At 40.2% G+C, this 17,466-nt stretch overlaps 1 protein-coding gene and 1 long non-coding RNA gene across 14 annotated transcripts in view; one reads left to right on the top strand and one right to left on the bottom strand.

The window, feature by feature from the left end:
* LOC107313496 (uncharacterized) overlaps positions 1-17,466 on the bottom strand; it is a 190,344-nt gene that overhangs the window by 18,661 nt on the left and 154,217 nt on the right. For 7 of the 13 annotated variants that reach the window (XR_014945363.1, XR_014945364.1, XR_014945370.1 and 4 more), the window contains one exon: positions 4,565-4,700. The exons of 5 other annotated variants lie outside the window; for them this stretch is intronic. The gene's annotated coding sequence lies outside the window, so the exon portion shown is untranslated. Of the gene's footprint in view, positions 1-4,564; positions 4,701-10,597; positions 10,690-17,466 lie in introns of those variants that run through there. One more of the 13 variants, XR_014945372.1, reaches the window with a different exon arrangement.
* LOC146761069 (uncharacterized) lies at positions 10,245-16,128 on the top strand. The gene is made up of 3 exons (XR_014945373.1): positions 10,245-10,397; positions 12,455-12,650; positions 12,768-16,128. It is a non-coding gene; the product is annotated as an uncharacterized LOC146761069 (long non-coding RNA).

Here is a 17,466-nt window from a genome sequence, read left to right as displayed (position 1 = left end):
CAGATGGAATTCTACTTTGATTATCACATTAATTTTAAAATGATGATAAAATTAATTATGTTTTATATTACTATCTCATTAAGATTTAGTAATAAAAGGAGATGATAAGAAGGTTACTCAGCAGAAATGTGAGTACTTTTGTGGAAAGGTAATAATCCATCTGTCCTTGAAGTGTTGTTCTCAATACAAAAAAGAATCCAAATATGGTAACTGTGGCTATCAAGTGTCACCTGTTCTCTATAGGACCTGAGATACTTTTTTCTGCAGTTTAGCTGTAGAAGTAAAATTTAAGCAGAATCCAGCAAACAGTACATTCTGTTGTAAGCATGTAAATGGCTCCATTACAGCTTTACAGATGTTAAAAATTAACCATGGCAGGCGGTAAAAACAGATGGATGAAGCACTTGAAAGAGTTAAGAAACCTGAGCTGTAGTCTCAGCAGTTTGCCACTGACTGACTCATTTAATCTTCATGTAAGGCCTGATGAAGTAGCTCTCGACTTCAGGAGCTATTTCCTGAAGCTTCCGCATACTTCATTCTTGTTTGAAATGGTCAGAAACAAACTTCAGTCTGGGAAAATCCAGAACACTTAGGTGTCTGTCTTATCTTTCCTCCCATAGTGGCTTCCGAAAAGTATGGCTCTAACTCAGGGCCCAGCTTAGCTCATCCCAAAAGTAAGAAGAATTTAGAGGGGAAGGCACCACTAAAAGGTCACAGTGAAGGCAGTGCCCACTGGAGGACAAGGTAACATGAAACGTTCACTTTTGAGATAAATCTGGTGAATCATTTTGCTAGAATCCATCCAAGGGGAGCAGCCTACATATTTGTAATCACCAAATCATAAGGGACCGCCTGTAACAGCTTAATGTTCTTAAGTCCATAAGGCTTGATGATATTAATTCCAGAGTCAAGGAATTAATGGATGTTATAGCTGGACCCATCTCAACAAATTACCAAAGGTCTTGGTAGTTAGGAGACATCCCTGCTGACTGGAAGCTAGCCAGCGTTATAAACAACTACAAAAGGGGCATAAGAGAAGACCCAGGAAACCACAGACCTGTTAGTCTAACCTCAGTCTTCAGGAAAAAGTACAAAGATTGTGCTGGGGGTTTTGAAAGACATTTGAAGAGCAGAGCTGTTATGAGGCATAGTCAACATGGGTTCATTAAGAGAAAGTCCCGCCTTAGTAATTTTATTTCCTTCTATGATAAGGTCACCTGCTTTGCAGATGAAGGGAAGCAGACATAATCTTTCTGGATGTTAGTAAGGCCTTTGCTACTGTCCTTCATGGCATCCTTCTGGACAAACTGTGCCTAGCAGAAATGCTGAGCCATGGCCTGAACCAGTGATTGAGCACCTGGTGGGAAGGCAGGGCCAACTCAGGGGAACTCAGGTGCACGCAGTGTAGCTGAGTGACTGGAAGGGGTGGAGCCAGGATCCATCCCTTTCCAGGCCTTATTTAGGGGTTGGCACTAGAGGCAAAAGGATCATGCTGGAGATCCCTGCCTACCAGAGGCCTTCTGAAGGTAAGCAGTTTCCTTTGTTTTTGTGTCCACAGCTGCTGCATTTAGGCTTGTTCTCATTAGCTGCAGCCTAGGATTCGTGCCGCTCTACTATTATTGCTGTACTTTCCAACACATAATAGCATTGCAGTCACACTGAATTACACTGTCCAGTGGTGAAACAAACAGATTTGTGCTATGCTAGGGAGTAAACTCAATCAATAGTGAGGTTCAGAGATTTACAGTGAATGTGTCTACATCTATCTGACAGATGATCACTAGTGATATTCCCCAGGGTGCAAGTCTAGTACCAGTTTTGCTCCCTGTTTTTGTCAGTGGTCTGGGTGCAGGAGTTGAGTGCATCTTCAGCAAGTTTACTGATGATGCTAAACTGGGAGGTGCTGTTGAATCCCTCGAGGAGCAAGAGTTTTGCAGAGGGATCTAGATAGATTGGGCATTTATCAATAGTGTGAAGTTCAATGAAAGAAATTGCTGAGTTTTACTCCTGGGACAGAGCAATGTCAGATACAAGCACAGATGGGAAAGGAGTGGCTGGAGAGCAGCTCAGCAGGAAGGCTCCTGGGGGTGCTGGTGACAGCAGGCTCAGCATGATCCAGCAGTGTGCCCTGGCAGCCAACTGGGCAAACCACCTTTGGAGGTGCAATAAACACAGCATGGCCAGCTGGCCAAAAGAGTTGATTATCCCACTGTATCTCTAGCAATGGTGTGGCCTCACCCTGAGCGCTGTGTGCAGTTCTGGTCTCCACAATGCAAAAAAGATGGTAAGGGCCTTGAAAGTATCTAGAGGAGAACAACAAAGCTGGCAGCAGGGCTGGAAGGCATGCGCTGTGAGGAGAGGCTGAGGACATGGATTTTCTAGTCTGGAGAAGAGAAGGCCAAGATGTGATCTCACTGCTCTCTGCAACTCCCTGAGGAATGGAAAGGGGGTTACCTGGCTGTGCTCCTAGGAGCTGGATGAGAACAGCACAAGATGTGCCATGGGAGGGTTAGGCTGGACATCAGGAAATATGTTTTTGCTGTGAGTGTGATCAGACATTGGAACAGGCTTCTTAGAGAGGTGGTTGATATCTCACATGTATCACTGTTCAAGAGGCATTTGGATAATGCTTTCATTAGTTTAACTCTTGTTTAGCCCTGATGGGGTCAGACAGTTGGATTAGATGATGTCTGAAAGTTTCTTCCAACTGGACTATGCTATGCTTATGCTATTCTGAAGTTTAGCTGAAAGGTTCATAGCTCCTTCAGCACTGTGGTGCATACTACTGGAGGTTATGTGGTAGCTTTGAAAGTAAAAGTTCTTAATTAAATGAAAAGTGAAAATTAATAACTCAGAACAATGTCCCTAGTGCTATTTAATTTCACGTGCAAAATTCAGTTTATCTAATGTTGTCCTAGGTTTGCATTGCAACACTTACTCTAAATCTGTATGTCTTTGTATGGATCATAAACTTACTGGGGATACACAAAGAATACTAGCAGCGGTAGAACAAATCAGCTAGATGGCCACACTCAAAGCATTGCAGTCAATGGCTTGATGTCCAGGTGGAGAAAAGTAATAAGAAGTACAAGAAGTAACAGACCCCCCCCGCCCCTCCTCCCTAGGGGTCTGTGTTGGGACTGGAACTAATGAACATCTCTTATTGACATAGACAGTTGTGCTGAGTGCACTCAGCCAGTTTGCAGTGATAGTGATAGGACAACCAGTGATAGTTTTGAACTGAAAGACTGGTGATTTAGGTTAGATGCTAAGAGGAAATTTCTTACTTAGGTCAGTGAGGCCCTGGTGCTGTTGTCTAGAGCTGCTGTGGGTACCCCATCCCTGGAGGTGCTCAGTGCCAGGTTGGATGGGGCCCTGGGCAGCCAGGCTATGGCAGGAGGTTGGGCCTGAATGGGCTTTATGGTCTCTTTCAGTCCAAACTGTTATGTGACTCTGTGAGTGGGGCTCCTAAGCAGTGAGGAGAGTGTGTTTGCTATGAGAAATTTCAGCATGCGTTCTACTGAGATCCACTGGAAGAGCAGGGCTTCAGTATGTACCAGCATCCTTATTGCATTTGTCCCAGCAGATGCAGAGTGAAGGAGAGAGACAAAGATGTGTAGACCCATGTGACTCTGTTCTCCCTGAAGTATAAGGCAGGGTACATGTGAAAGGGAGTAACCACTGTTGGCGTTGTTTGGGTTTTTTTGTTTTTTGTTTTGTTTTTTAATACATGGAGTCAATTCTGAGTCTTTTGTACCAACTGCCTTATTTTCCAGTGTTTGGGAAGCCACCATTCCCTGGTGGGAAGCAGGAGGAACAGAGTTACATTCTTGCTTTCATTTGTAGGAACTTTCTGTTGCCTCCATTTTTCATTACAGTCTGTGTGTTGCAATGCCTCATATAAAGAAATATATAGTGTAGCAACAATTTTGTATTACGTGTCAGTAAATAGGCTAAAAATTGTTTTGAATTGAACATTTATTTTATAAATGTAATTTCAAATGACTGTGTATTGCAAACTGCCACGCAGCACATTCAGCAAATGCTGCCTCGCTATAAGACATTATTCTACTTCCAAATTTGATTTGCGTGAGAAGAGAGACCCTTATAAATTACAATTTAGTTTTAAGTGTTGACTCATTTTGCTATTGAATTCTTTTATTCTGAGCCTGCACCACTAAACTATCAACTTTTAGAAGTTATACATCCATTATGTCTCACTGCACAGACTTCAGAAAATAGGGTTTCTGTTTTCTCCACTAGAGTTTGCTTGTTTAATTCTGGTGGTTTGATTTTTCGTGAAAACGTTAACAGTACAATATCAGTCTCCCTTCTTCCCATTTTATGTTGTTACGCTGTTTTAGGAACAGTTATGTCGAGCTTTCTCATTTCTATGACTTTCTGTCAAATACTTCAAATGACTTTTTATCAAATAAATACTCCAGCCTGCCATTTTAAACTAACTAAATCTGCTTACTTTCTTAAATTGATTTACTCTACTTAGATCCTTTATACTCTGTACTGCACAGTACTGAATTGAAATGTTAAAAACTCACATGCTTACCTTTGTTTTGTGTTATATTACATTGCCTTATATGTCTCCAATCTGGTGATGGATTAGAGTTTGTAATGTTGCCGTGTCAGCTTTGGTTTATCGCTGTTATCAGCCAATTAATAAGAGTGATGTAATTCTTCTCAGCCTACAACAGAAGGAATATGTTGCTTGCAATGGTTACTATTAGTATGGCAATTAGGAAGTAAAGAAGGTAGGTGAAGAGTTTCTTGGTACATGGTTCTGAGGCTATGCATCATGTTACAAATTCCAAGACAGATGAAGTTGCAAATTATGCAATTGATAAAAATAGTTGTTTGTTGTTTTTTTTTTTTTTAAGGTAGGGAGGATTAAGAAGTTTATGACAAACGATGGAATTTTAAATGGATGTGGGTGGGCTGATAGGATGCCTCACTGGGTTGTTACATAATATAATAAATTACATTTCATATACGTATTATAAAGCATAAATGGTAGTCAGCAGGGCTGAAATTCCAGAACAATTGTGAGGGCAAATCAATTAAACAGCACAATTACAATGTTTAGTTCCTCTTTTAGGTTTGTTGTTGAGGGCAGTGCTGTGTTTGTCAAGTGGCTGGTAGTCACCATGTGGCTGTCCGTGGCTGAAGGGGTTGTAGGCCTCATGTAAGGATGAAGGATATGGCCATGTGTTCATTTACAATTTGTTTTGGCTAGGCAAAATGGTATGGAGGAGGTAGATTCATGTGAGATATTTGTATAATCCTGAGCATGGCATCGCTAGTCTCAGCACAAAATGCTTGAGAAATTCAACAAACCATCTATCCCCCACCTAACACATGCTTTTCCCATCCTGGGCTTAATTCTAGTTGCTACAGGAATGTCAGCCCAATTTGTCCTTCACCCTTGAGTCCTCGCAGCAACAGAAGAGTCAACCCTAGTTTCTGCCCTACTGCAATAGTAGTAGCCAGAATCTTCTTGCTTACTCATACTCAGCCCCTTCCAGTCACTAACAAAACAGCCCTGACCATATGCCTGTGTTTAGGTGCACTCTCAGCCCTCTGCCACATGCCCTCACTCAAAACAACATCCAAAAAATCATTGCTCTCTCCACCTCCTGCCGCCTAGGTTCAATAATAGTCACCACTGGACTTGATCTCTCTCAACTAGCTTTTCTTCACATCTCAACCCACACTTTTTTCAAAGCTGTACTATTTCTATGCTGAGGGTTAATCAATCACAGCCAAACTAGCAAACAAGACATTCTCAAAATAGGTTCCCTGCAAAGTATCCCCCAGCAGCTACCTCTTGCGTAACCATCGGTAACCTAGCCCTCGTAGGAACACCTTTCCTATCAGGATTTAATTCAAAAGACCTAATCATTGATGACCTAAACACCTCCTGCCTTAACATTTGAGCATTCCTACTCACATTACCTTCACAGCAGCTTACAGCCTAAGAATAACCCTTTTAGTCCAAGCAAGACTGCACCCTGCAATTACTCCATTTAATGAAAATGACCCATCAGCCATCTGTCTCATTATCCAAATTACCCTTGGCAGTGTCATAGCAGGTGTACTTCTTATATCCTTCATCCTACCAGCAAAAACACCTCTGATAACTGTATTTATTATTACAAAAAATCCCCACTGTGATTACAATCACAATTCTCAGAATTATTCTAGCCTTAGAACTTCAAATATAACACACACCTTTACTTCCCCCTGAAACAAAGTAAGTACCCTTAAAAACTTTTCCTCCTTAGGCTACTTTACCTCCCTAGTACACTGATCAAGCTCTACAAGCCTACTAAATACAGGAGGAAATAATTGCCTCTCACCTAATCGATATATCCTGACCCAAGAAAATAGGCCCTGAAGGCTTTGCTAAACTCCACCTGACAGCAAACTAAAAATCACAACTACATTCCACAGGCTTAATCAGAATCTACTAAGGATCCTTCACCCTATCAATCATTATTCTATCAGCCCATAGATAATAAAATAATGGCCCCTAACATCTGAAAATCCCACCCTCTCCTAAAAATAGTCAGCAACTCTATTCACCTCTCCACCCCATCCCTTCCATCCCTGCTTCTCCTTAAAAGACATCCTCGGGTTCACCTCCAGCCAGTGAAGCTTAATAGTCACCACTGGACTTGATCTCTCATAACTAGCTTTCCTTCACATCTCAACCCATGCCTTTATCCCCTTCCCAACATTAGTCTTATTTGCTGCTAACATCTTAAGGGACCCAGAAAACTTTGGATCATCAACCTCACTAGTCACACCCCCTCACATCAAACCAGAGGTGTGATTCCTATTTGTATATGTCATCCTGAGCTCAATTCCAGGCAAACTTGGAGGAGTCCTGGCATTAGCCACCTCCATATTAATCCTTTTCCTTGTTCCCTTCCTATGTAAATCCAAACAATGAACATTAACATTCTGCCTTCCTCCTGTGGTTGACTGTGTGTCTACTGGGTTGTACTACTTGTAAAACTTGATATGGCCTTCTTCAGCAACAGCAGTAGGCAAGGGAGAGTGTGGGAACAGCAGAAGTAAAGCCAAGGGGGAAGTTTAGACTTCTTTAAGATAGTTTCCTTTGCGTTGAGAATTTTATTTTTTTTCTACTCTGCAGCTCTATGGGTGAGATCGGAAATCGCTCAGAGTTTGCTATTGGATGCTTTAATTCAGACATGTTGGGAGCACCTTGCCTTCTCCTTCTCTGGTGATACTTAAGACCTGGACACCAAACTGTGTGACCTGTTATAGGGCAGCTGCTTTGGCAGGGGGTTGGACTCATTGATCTCTTGAGGTCCCTTCCAACCCCTGCAATTCTGTGAGTCTGTCACTTTATTTCACTTTCTTTCTACTACAAATCAAGTCCACCAAACTTCTGCTGTGATGTTTATATACAACTTTTCGGGCAGGAATTCAGAACATGTTTGAAGAAATACCTTTTGCTGCCTGGTCACATACCATGCAGCTTGGATTTAGCACATCCCATCCCAAAATGGTTTGAAGGTCACAGATTACTGCCTGGCACCCAGGTACACTTCTGACAGCTATTGCTTTCAGCATGGGTTTAGCATCATCTAACTTGTCAAACTTAGCATATAAATGGCTCTTGGAACCAGCAAGCAGCCCATTATGGAGAATGTATCTTATTAACAAAGGCGATATCAGAAACTCACACAAGTAACTAATGGCATTGAATGCAGAGTACATCAGTATGCTCAGAGACTGGTGAGCGGTGTTTTCCAATTAAGGCAACTGTTTGACCTTCTGAACTATAAATAAACTGCCAGAGTCCCTCATCTCAGAGACTGGCTTTTACTGCAACACGATGCCACAGAACTCGGATGTACTTACAAGGCTAATTCTGGAGTAATCTAATGGACAGGGTGAAATTCTAAACACTACTGCCTAGAGAAAAGCATCCTCAAATTTCTGCAGTATTGGCAGAGTTGCACCCCTTGGAACAGACAGCACCAACACTGAGTAGGTATCACATCCTTCAACCAAGCTGCATTCACCCAAAGCAAACCACTTTGCTTATGCAAACACTGAGAAGATGAGGATTTTTAATGGCAATAATGTGAAAAAGTAATAATTCATAAGGGTTGCTGAACTACTTTTCCCAGTTAAAACCTTTAAATGATTTACTGTTTTTAGACATCTGATGCATATTTAGATTCTCAGTGGGATGTCTCACTTGCAAAAGAAGACTGAAGTCAATGGAAGTCAGACTTTTCTTCCCTGTTTCAGAGGTGCTGTGCTATTTCTCTGGGACAGACCAGTTCCTTTGGGTGGCATACATGCCTTGGACCATACCCTGGATATAAGCACAGTTATTCAAATCATGTACCAATGTTTTAAAACCTCTTCAAATTCCAATAGAGTTTTTGAAAACAAAAGCTAAGATGTGTCCCTTTGCAGCACATATAGAAAGATGGATGGCACTTCTTGGTTCTGAATGACTTGTGCAGTATCTTTGATGTCTGTTTGTCTTCATTTCTTCTACTGGTACCCTAAACTGTACCAAGAGTGGTGTGAGGAGGAGCATTCAAAGGGAGAAACTATATCATATTTGACAGCTATTCCTGCTATTTCAGGAATAGGGATATATAAATCCTGAGTTGATTGTAAATGCCACGGTCCTTGCTTGACAGTCTGTCCTGATGTCGCAGATAGCTCAACTCTATTGTAATGAATCCATAGGTTGACTCCCTTGAGTCTGACTGCTGCATGGGTGGTGAGAAAGATCTGGAAGGGTCCTCTCCACTTCTTGTCTGATTGTGTCTTCAGGTGCACCCTGTCTCCAGGGTGGTACTGGTATACAGGTCCATCCCAAGGTAATGGTGCACATACGGTGACATACCATGTCACGATTTCTGCTGTTTGCACACTTAAAGCTTGGTGTCATGTCACACTTAAAGCTGTTGGTCATTGCCTCTTTCCTCTTTCCTTCCATATTATTCCATGGGCATGTGCTACTCCAAATGCTAATTTTGAATCATTCCATATATTGACTTTTCTTTTTCTTTTAATAGTTCCAGTGCTCTCAATAATCTCAGTCTCTGTGCCAGGTCTCCCAGGGCACTGTGCAGCCTTTCATGCACAAACAGTTCAGATGTTTTCTTTTCTGACCAGTCTGGAGCTCAGCTACACAGTCACACACTTGGTCCACCTTGATCATTCTGAGGTTCCTCCAGCTCATAATAATAGCATTACCGTGTTGTCTACTTTCTTGGGTATTTCAGATTCAGGAGGTGATTCCTGTAACACAAAGACCTGGGCCTCTATGGCTTCATCCTCAGGGATATGTGCTTGAATTTTTTGTCTACATGTGTAATTTGTTCTTATAACTTCCTTAACATATCTCTACCTAGAAGTGGACAGAACATTCATGTATATACAAGAACTGATGAGTCAATGTTTTAGTGCCTGCCTACTCTCAGAATTGCTATTCATACTAAAATCTCATGCTGCATATGCACTGTGTTAATATGAGGTTCTTGCTAAGGTTCTTTGGTGGCTGTGTGGTTCCACTGGAAGGTGCTATCCTGCCAGAAGGTCATGCAAAGTAGGTCAGGTCCCATGTGTGGTGAAGAAATTGTTTACAGAAAAAATCAGCAGCTCACAAAGCTTCTAATTATCACAAGTTTGTTATGGTGCCTATTTTATCAGCTCTATCAGGGTACACAGCTTGTGGAATGCTGAGACTGCTTTTTGGTTCCAGATGTCCTGTTTATCTAGAAAAAACAGCCTTCCCTAGGCAGAATATCAATGTGTTGAAGACTCTAAATTAATTGTAGACAACTCTGAATTAATTGTCATGTGTCAATACCATAGGATTTACTATTATAAGTAAGTACTTCAGCAGTGGCTATTACATATGCACCTAAAACAGTAGGCTCCACAAACTTCAGACTTCCAGGCAAAATCCCAGAAATCAGTGGTCCTCACCAATACATCATAAGTGGCAAAGCAGTATTAGCTGAACAGAGATGAAAGGCAGGTGAACACCAGCTTTGCTTTAGAAATCAAAAGAAAGTGTGATTTTAGGCTGAGTCTGGGAACATGCCAAAAAATTTAAGCAATAGAAAAAGAATCACCTTTTTTTGGAGGGGTGGGGGAGAGGTCAGTGCTGTTACTTGTTTCACAAGGGATCCCAACACAGTAATGTTTCTTCATTGCTGGGATTACAGGACTCCCCCTTCCGTGAGAGAGATGTGCACAGTGTATGAAGTGGAACACTGTGCTATTCATTACAGCATTGTGACTTTCCACCAGTACTTCAAAGCCAGACATGAGAAGAGGCATGTAAAGAGCAAAAATTAATGAAGCACAGCACACTGCAGGTAATTTACAAGCACTTAACTTGCTTCTTTAGTTTGCCTACAGCTTTGCCTTGCACCTTGTGCTTTGACCCAAGCATCCTTATCTTTTGCTGTGATCTTGTCTTTTGCTGTGATAAGGATATGATTATCAAGGTTTCAAAACCTGTTACATCAGAAATAACAGAACAAAGCACTGGAAGAAAAGAGAAGTGAAGCAATACCTGACTTTGGCTGAGGAACAGCCTTGTCCCTTGTTTTTTCCTTCTTCTGCTTTTTTGCATTCATGGAAGCTGCAGGAAAGAAGGATCTGAAACTTGGGGGAGGTGGTAGAAGTGAGTTAAACAGAGAAGAGCATAGGTTGAATTTCAAGCTATGTCCTGACCTGCCTGGTTATATCCTTTGATATAGTCTAGTGAACTGATTAAAGAAGTGGGATATGCTGAAAATTGGTCTGCCTCTGGAAAAGAAATTAAAGTGTTCTAGCTGTTCATTCAAACAGAGAAGTGCTGTTGTAATCTAGCCGTTAAATACAAATTCAGTAGCTGAAAAAACGTTCTACCTCAAGGTCTTATTCTTTGCAGGACAGGAGGCACAGACCAGCAAGCATTAACAGAAATATTCTCTCTCCCTTCTCTGCCTTTCAAGCAGGAAGATTAACTGAACGTTTGCTGAAGAATGTGCATTAATTAATTGGAGAACAATCAAACATCTTTTGTCGTACCTTCTTTCAGACTAATAATGTATGACTAAGAAGAAAAGCAAAACTATAAATCAGGAAACCATTTACCCGATGCTCAAGTGCAATGGTTGTGCATGTGGTTTGTTACAATACTCCCACTAGGTACAGCTCATCTAATTCTGCCTTTGAAATGCTCCAACAAGAAAGAATGGACTGTGGGCTGCTGTTCTTTCTCTGACCCTCTTTCTTTGTATCCAGAGAGAATGAAAAATGAAATCTCATATGAAATGGTATTTTGACCTGGAGAAATTAAATAAAAATCAGATCTTTTATGCCACAGATGTGTCCATATTTACCATAGCAGGTAATGATCTTTCACTCAATTAGTGACTGTGTGGTAGTTTTATTTGCAGTTGCACATAGTTTTAATATATTCCTTTGTTCCAGGCCATGTAGACAGCCAGTCTTTGAAAATGAGAACTGATGGTGCTTTAACAATGTGGTCTGTGATAAAAAGAAGGCCCTTCACAGTGGGAAGAAAAAGCATTAGCAAAGCTTAAGAATTTATTTTGTAGAAGCCATCTTTGCTCTTTCAATAGTATTATGGATCTAAATGGTTGGAGTAATTTACCTTTTTGGCACTGGTGATATCCAAAAGTGACAAATGGAAACAGCATCCAGTCAGACTCTTTTTAGAACTAAAATCAATAGCCCATGAAGTGCCTCCTAAACAGGAGGTACATTACATCGTAGCTTGCAATCTTTTTCAAGAAGGAAAATGGATTACACCAGTCAGTTTGATGGTTATTTGACATAGTCACTCTTCTAGTTGTTAACTCTAAGAGTTACCAACTAAAACCATTTGCATTGAGGAAGATGAATCTATCAGCCCATTAGCAGTGCCGATATAATTTATTCTGATTTCCCACAGCTCATGAGATTCCTTTTCACAAATATTAAGGATTAGTCTGGGCATTCGCTGAGTTGCCAATGCCAAATCTATTAACTTTTGGTACTTTAACTAACAGTTCAGGAATTACAGGTGTTTGGGCTTTGTGTTTTCTTTTTTTTTTTTTCTATCTAGACCATGACTATAAGAAGGAAATTCCTAGGCGTACTTCTCTTTCTCATGCTACTCCCCTGAACTGAAGAGAAAACCACATTGTATTGAAACAAGTGGCATTTCTAAACCTATTTACACTTCCAAGATTCAAGAAGAGATTCCTTTGGTGCTTGCAATGGGAAGATATACATTCCTTCATAAGATGTCATTACAGAGACAATGCTATAACCATTGCCTTTTAGTCTGCTTACATCTCAGCCTCTGAACTTGTGGAAAGTTTTCCTTCTTTATAATAGAGTTTTGACTGGAAGGTTTCTGACTGTTTTTACATTTCAGATTTCACAGCTGAAGCTGTAGATTGTACTCCTCAGTGTCCTCTGCTGGACACCTTAGTAATCACTTTGAAGAGGAAGAAACCAGCTAGGCTGCATGGCTTTGCTTTCCAAGATTTCAAAGGAGGTCCTTCCCAGCTTTGAAGCGATTCCTTTGCTGAAGTCATTAGCAGGGAAGATGGACAGCAAAAACACTTCAGGTATGTTACACCATTAACAACCAATCCTCACAGATTGGGTTGGGTCAAGTGGAGAGGGAGCAAGGGACAAAGTATGAAGTATCACAGCTGGTGCCCACGCTCAAGGTTTCTTTACAGGATTGTTATTGGAACATTCCTCTACCATGGAAATGAGCCAGCTCACTCGCATGGATGGACTGGTGGAATCCTGAAAAGCAGGCAAGTTGAATATATATATTTGAGAGAAACATTAAGAACTTGCAGGTGTTGTTCAGAAATTTTGGCTGGCTGCTCTCTGTTGGGCACAAGAAATAATCTCATCCCACAGATTGCAAAAGAATGCTGAGTTTTCTAGGAGCATAGGCCCAAACGTAAGCCAGTACACACTGTTCTATAGAGATTCCATAACTACCAGGCTATGGGTGAATTAAAGTAGGGGTACATAGATTTTTAAGAACTAAAAGGACCCTTCATGTCCATCTTTCTATGTATGCAAGTCATAGCATTTCATATTAAGGGTTTGGAATCAAGCTGTTGATTTCTTATTTAGTCATATTTCTTCTACCATGGAGAAGACTGGAATCATTGCATTTGTAGGGCTCCCCCTCAATCCGTATTCTGACAGCTTTTGTTCTTGAAAGTGAGAAGAATTAATATTTTCAAAGCCAACAAATTTAACTCAAGAAAAAGCACTCTGTCTCATACAAAAGAAACATTTGACAGGAAAGATAGCCTACTGCAAACCTACTTCCAACTACACAGACGTCTATTTTCAGCTTCAGCTCTTGTCTTAGGGAGTTGTGTGGGATATTTCACTGTTTTTCCTTTCATTAAAAGCCAATTTAGATTTGAAATTTCTCACGTCAATAATTCAAATGAGAGTATTACTATGTTTCATTTAGTATTGATCTATGAACTTTACAATTATTGAGTTTTTGAAATTTAGTGTTGCCCAGCAGATCAATTAATTATTTAAAGAAATGTTTCTTTTTACAGATGTAGTTGTTGCCTTTTTCCCAGTTTCCATTATTACAATCTTTCCCAAAAAGTGATACTTGTTAACATGTCTTGTTTCACTTTCACACCATGCTAAACCTTCAGATAGATAGCTTCATCAGGACCATTATCTTCATGGTTAACAAAACGAAGTATCTTGTTGGCTACTTAAAGTAGAAGCTGAACCCTTTGCAATCTACAATCTACCCCATGATTCTCATTTCATTATGAAGCTCAAGACAGTGTAGAAATGGGGATCCATCCAGGAGATCATTATACGAACATTTAAGCTACTTTAAAGCTGAACTTTAGTCCTAAATAAAAATGGCACAGATACAGAATAGGATTCAGAAATCCCTTGCTTAGAGATGGAACACTTCAATAAAATGCTTATTTTGCATCAGATACACCAGGGACTGTGCCAAGGTGATTCTAAGTCAAAAAATTAGAGCTGCTAAAACCTCAGTGGAAATACTGAACTTCCCCTGGAACTGTACCAGTTTGTACACAATGTACCAGGGAGACTAACAAGATGCTCTTATTCCTAGGGTTGCCAAGGAGTGTGCCTATTACAGTGCTGTTGTGGGGTTTTTTTGCTAGATGGTAACTCATTCTCTCCCTTGCAGCTGACCCAACTGAAAGCATGTCATGGAAATACAGAACCATGACAGATGTTTATCTCTATATATTTTTCTTTTTAGAATAAATCTGAAAATTAACAGTCTAAATATTGTGAACGGACACTATAGATAGAGTTAATGGGAAAATAAGAATACAAGTGTTCAGTAACACTAGAAGACAAGGAGGTGCTAACAGCCATGAATAAATAAAAGCTGCTCTGATTAACCTTGGGATATTACACAGAGACACCCTTCCCAGGTATAGTTGTTCTCTCAAAAATACCCCCTCTAGCTTGGCTTTGGGATTTATTGCTCTGTACCAAAGCAACCGTTTAGGTATTAAACACAAGGGATCTCGCGTCTGATAGACCAGCATTTAAAATTGGTCTTCATCTGTTTTATCAATCAGCTGTTGCTCTCCCTAAGCAATTCGGACAAACTTAGCCACTTAACCTTTCTGTTTTCAAATGATTCTTTAACTAGGCAATGAAACAATACAATGGAAAGTAACAAGGTGTGTTCCTGTTCCCATTTCTTAGAATCACAGAATGGCTTGGGTTGGAAAGGAACTCAAGGATCATCAACCCCTCTCCGCCACCACCACCACCAACAGGCAGGGCTGCCAACCTTCGCATTTCCCATACAGTATAGTACATCTTAAGGACTATGACCAAAAAAAGGGGTGGGGAACAAAAACCAAAAATTCTCTGCTAATACCTCACTGATCTTTCTGAGAAGAAATTCTTCCTAATATCCACCCAGAACCTCCCCTGGCGCAGCTTGAGGCCATTATCTCTCATCTTATCACTGTTATGGTTATGTTAGGAATCAGAACTTATTTGCATGACCTCTGATTTTTTAGCCTTATTCCTAGAAGAGTTGGAAATCATTCTTGCGTGGCACTTTAGAATAACAGTTAATTCTGAGTTTCCTACAATTCTTCACTCATCACCCAGAGCTGAATGCAGACACTTTAGTCACTGAAGAATTTGTTGAATTCAGTCTCTTCAAGACAAGTATTTGACATTATATGAAGCCAATTCTAAAAAAACATAAAGTGCATAAAGTGCTCCATAACTATAACCTCCCTTAATTAAATGCTGAAGACCATTTCTTTCTGGGGTACAGACAACAGGCAGAAGTAGGCTACCTTCACACCAGAGGGATGGTCCTAGAACCTAAACAGAGCTACTGTATCACACAGGTGCTTGGGGAACCTAGAAGAGTCATAATACTTGATCACATAGGCATGGCCAAGTTGCAGTGAAAAAAGTGACACCACAGGCTGCAGCAAAGATGTATAAATTCTCCGTTTGCATACAAGGAAGAGAGAAAGACTGCAGCACTGTTACTAGAATGTGTAAACTGAAAGTTGCTGAATACTGGACTGTGGTCAAAACATGACTGGTTTCACAAGCAGCTTTGAATCAGTCCTAATTATCATAAATCTATTCAGTTTAATTACAAAGGCTACCCGAGACTTTTAAGCTGTGCTTATTCAAGAGAACAACTGAATCTAATTCTGTATGGAAAGCAGCCTGTAGGATGGTCATTCCTGAAGACAATGTAAAATCAATATTCAGAAAAGAATTTTTGAAATGAAGAACAAACAGCTGCTGTTCAGTGACAACGAATGTAGAGAAATTCTTACAGTAGAAACGAGAAGAAAACATACTTCAGTGCTCACAAAAATTTGTCTAAAAACTAAAAAAGAGCTGCAGTTAAGCCTGAAATAGAAGAAAGCATTCCAGAAAATAAACTAACAACAGCAACAACAAAATAAAGCAAAAAAACCAGGGGATTGAGAAAGACAAACAGGTAGCCTGCCCTAAAAGTTCAGCCCACAAATATCTTGAGAAATCAAGAGAAAAGGATCACAACAGCAAAAAAAAAAAAAAAAAAAAAAAAAAAAAAAAAAAAAAAAAAAAAGGTAGGAAGGGAAAAACACTCTCTAGAAACTCATTATGGCTAAAGGTCTGACATTGCTCCTTTTGTTTCTGAGGAATATGCAGAAAGGCCATCAAACTAAAACCCAAACCAATTAACTGGTACTTCCACAGATGCTTAGTACTGAGATGAAAACACTTCCAGATCACTTCAGTGTATAGGGATGTTTCCCAGGTCTCAATCAAACAGCAGAGATGCACCTGCTAAATGTCATACACACCCTTTTGAGGTTGTGAATAATAAAAAGGCAGACTTATAAAACAAACTCCTTCCTTCTTTCCATCCTTCTATCCTTCCTTCCTTCCTTCCTCCCTCCCTCCCATTGCTGGGATGGGTTTGTTCTGTAAAACAAGCTCTAATCAACCTACACAAAATAATGGTAAGATCAAGAGAATGGACAAGGTGATTCTAGTCCCTGAAGTGCCCACAGGAGGCTTTGGCTCTATTTCATCCCCCAACCCCTGTGACTTCTGCCCTGCTGATGGGGACATTAATGTAAGTAGACATTAATGTATACCAGGTGTTCTCAGAATTGGTGATCCACCTTCTCTCTCCAAAAGTGAATGTGTCTTTTGTGCAGTAATTTGAATTACTCTAAAGACAAATGAATTTGCACAGCAGTTCCTATCTCAGATCCAGATCCTCATTGCAGATGGACTTTTTCCCTGTCCACACTCCTTGAAATGGAAACTATTTTCAAAGAAAAAGCTCAGCTATTTTAGAAGGAAAAAAAAGGAGAAAAATAAAAGCTCCCAAATGCTACACTGAGATGCAAAACAGCCTGCTGTGCATTACTACACAGAGATGAGACATTGTGAGGAAATAATCATGCCTTGTATCTGCATAAGATGACTATTCAAATGTAAGCTGTACTAGTAATTAAGATAGCAATTGTGATTTTCTCTATTTTGAAGTTCCCTATAGTAAAGGATAAAGCTTTGTTCAGCTCACATTTCCCAAGGCAAAAGTTATATGAAATATACCAAAGAAAGGGTCCACTGTCTTTAATTAGAAAGAAATTTCTATAAGATAATGATACTGCAAGAAAGACCAAAAAACCACTGAGGCAGAGAAAATTAAATCTCTCCTTTAAGACTCGTCATTACATCAAGTCTGCCTTTGATGGTAAGTAGCCCTTTTTCTATGTGGCAGCTCACTATAACAGATATGAATAATAATGTAATGGCGTGAAGATAAATGGTATTCAAACCATTCAGACTTCACAAACCTGGAGATAGAACTGCATTCTGGAACATCATATGATGACACTGCAA

Source organism: Coturnix japonica, chromosome 4 (genome assembly GCF_054131305.1).
Source record: "Coturnix japonica strain WE chromosome 4, WE-NBRP24, whole genome shotgun sequence".
In the NCBI taxonomy this organism is placed as follows: Eukaryota; Metazoa; Chordata; class Aves; order Galliformes; family Phasianidae; genus Coturnix; species Coturnix japonica.
The sequence above is the reverse complement of the archived record's forward strand: the minus strand, read 5'-3'. Positions and strand labels throughout refer to the sequence as shown.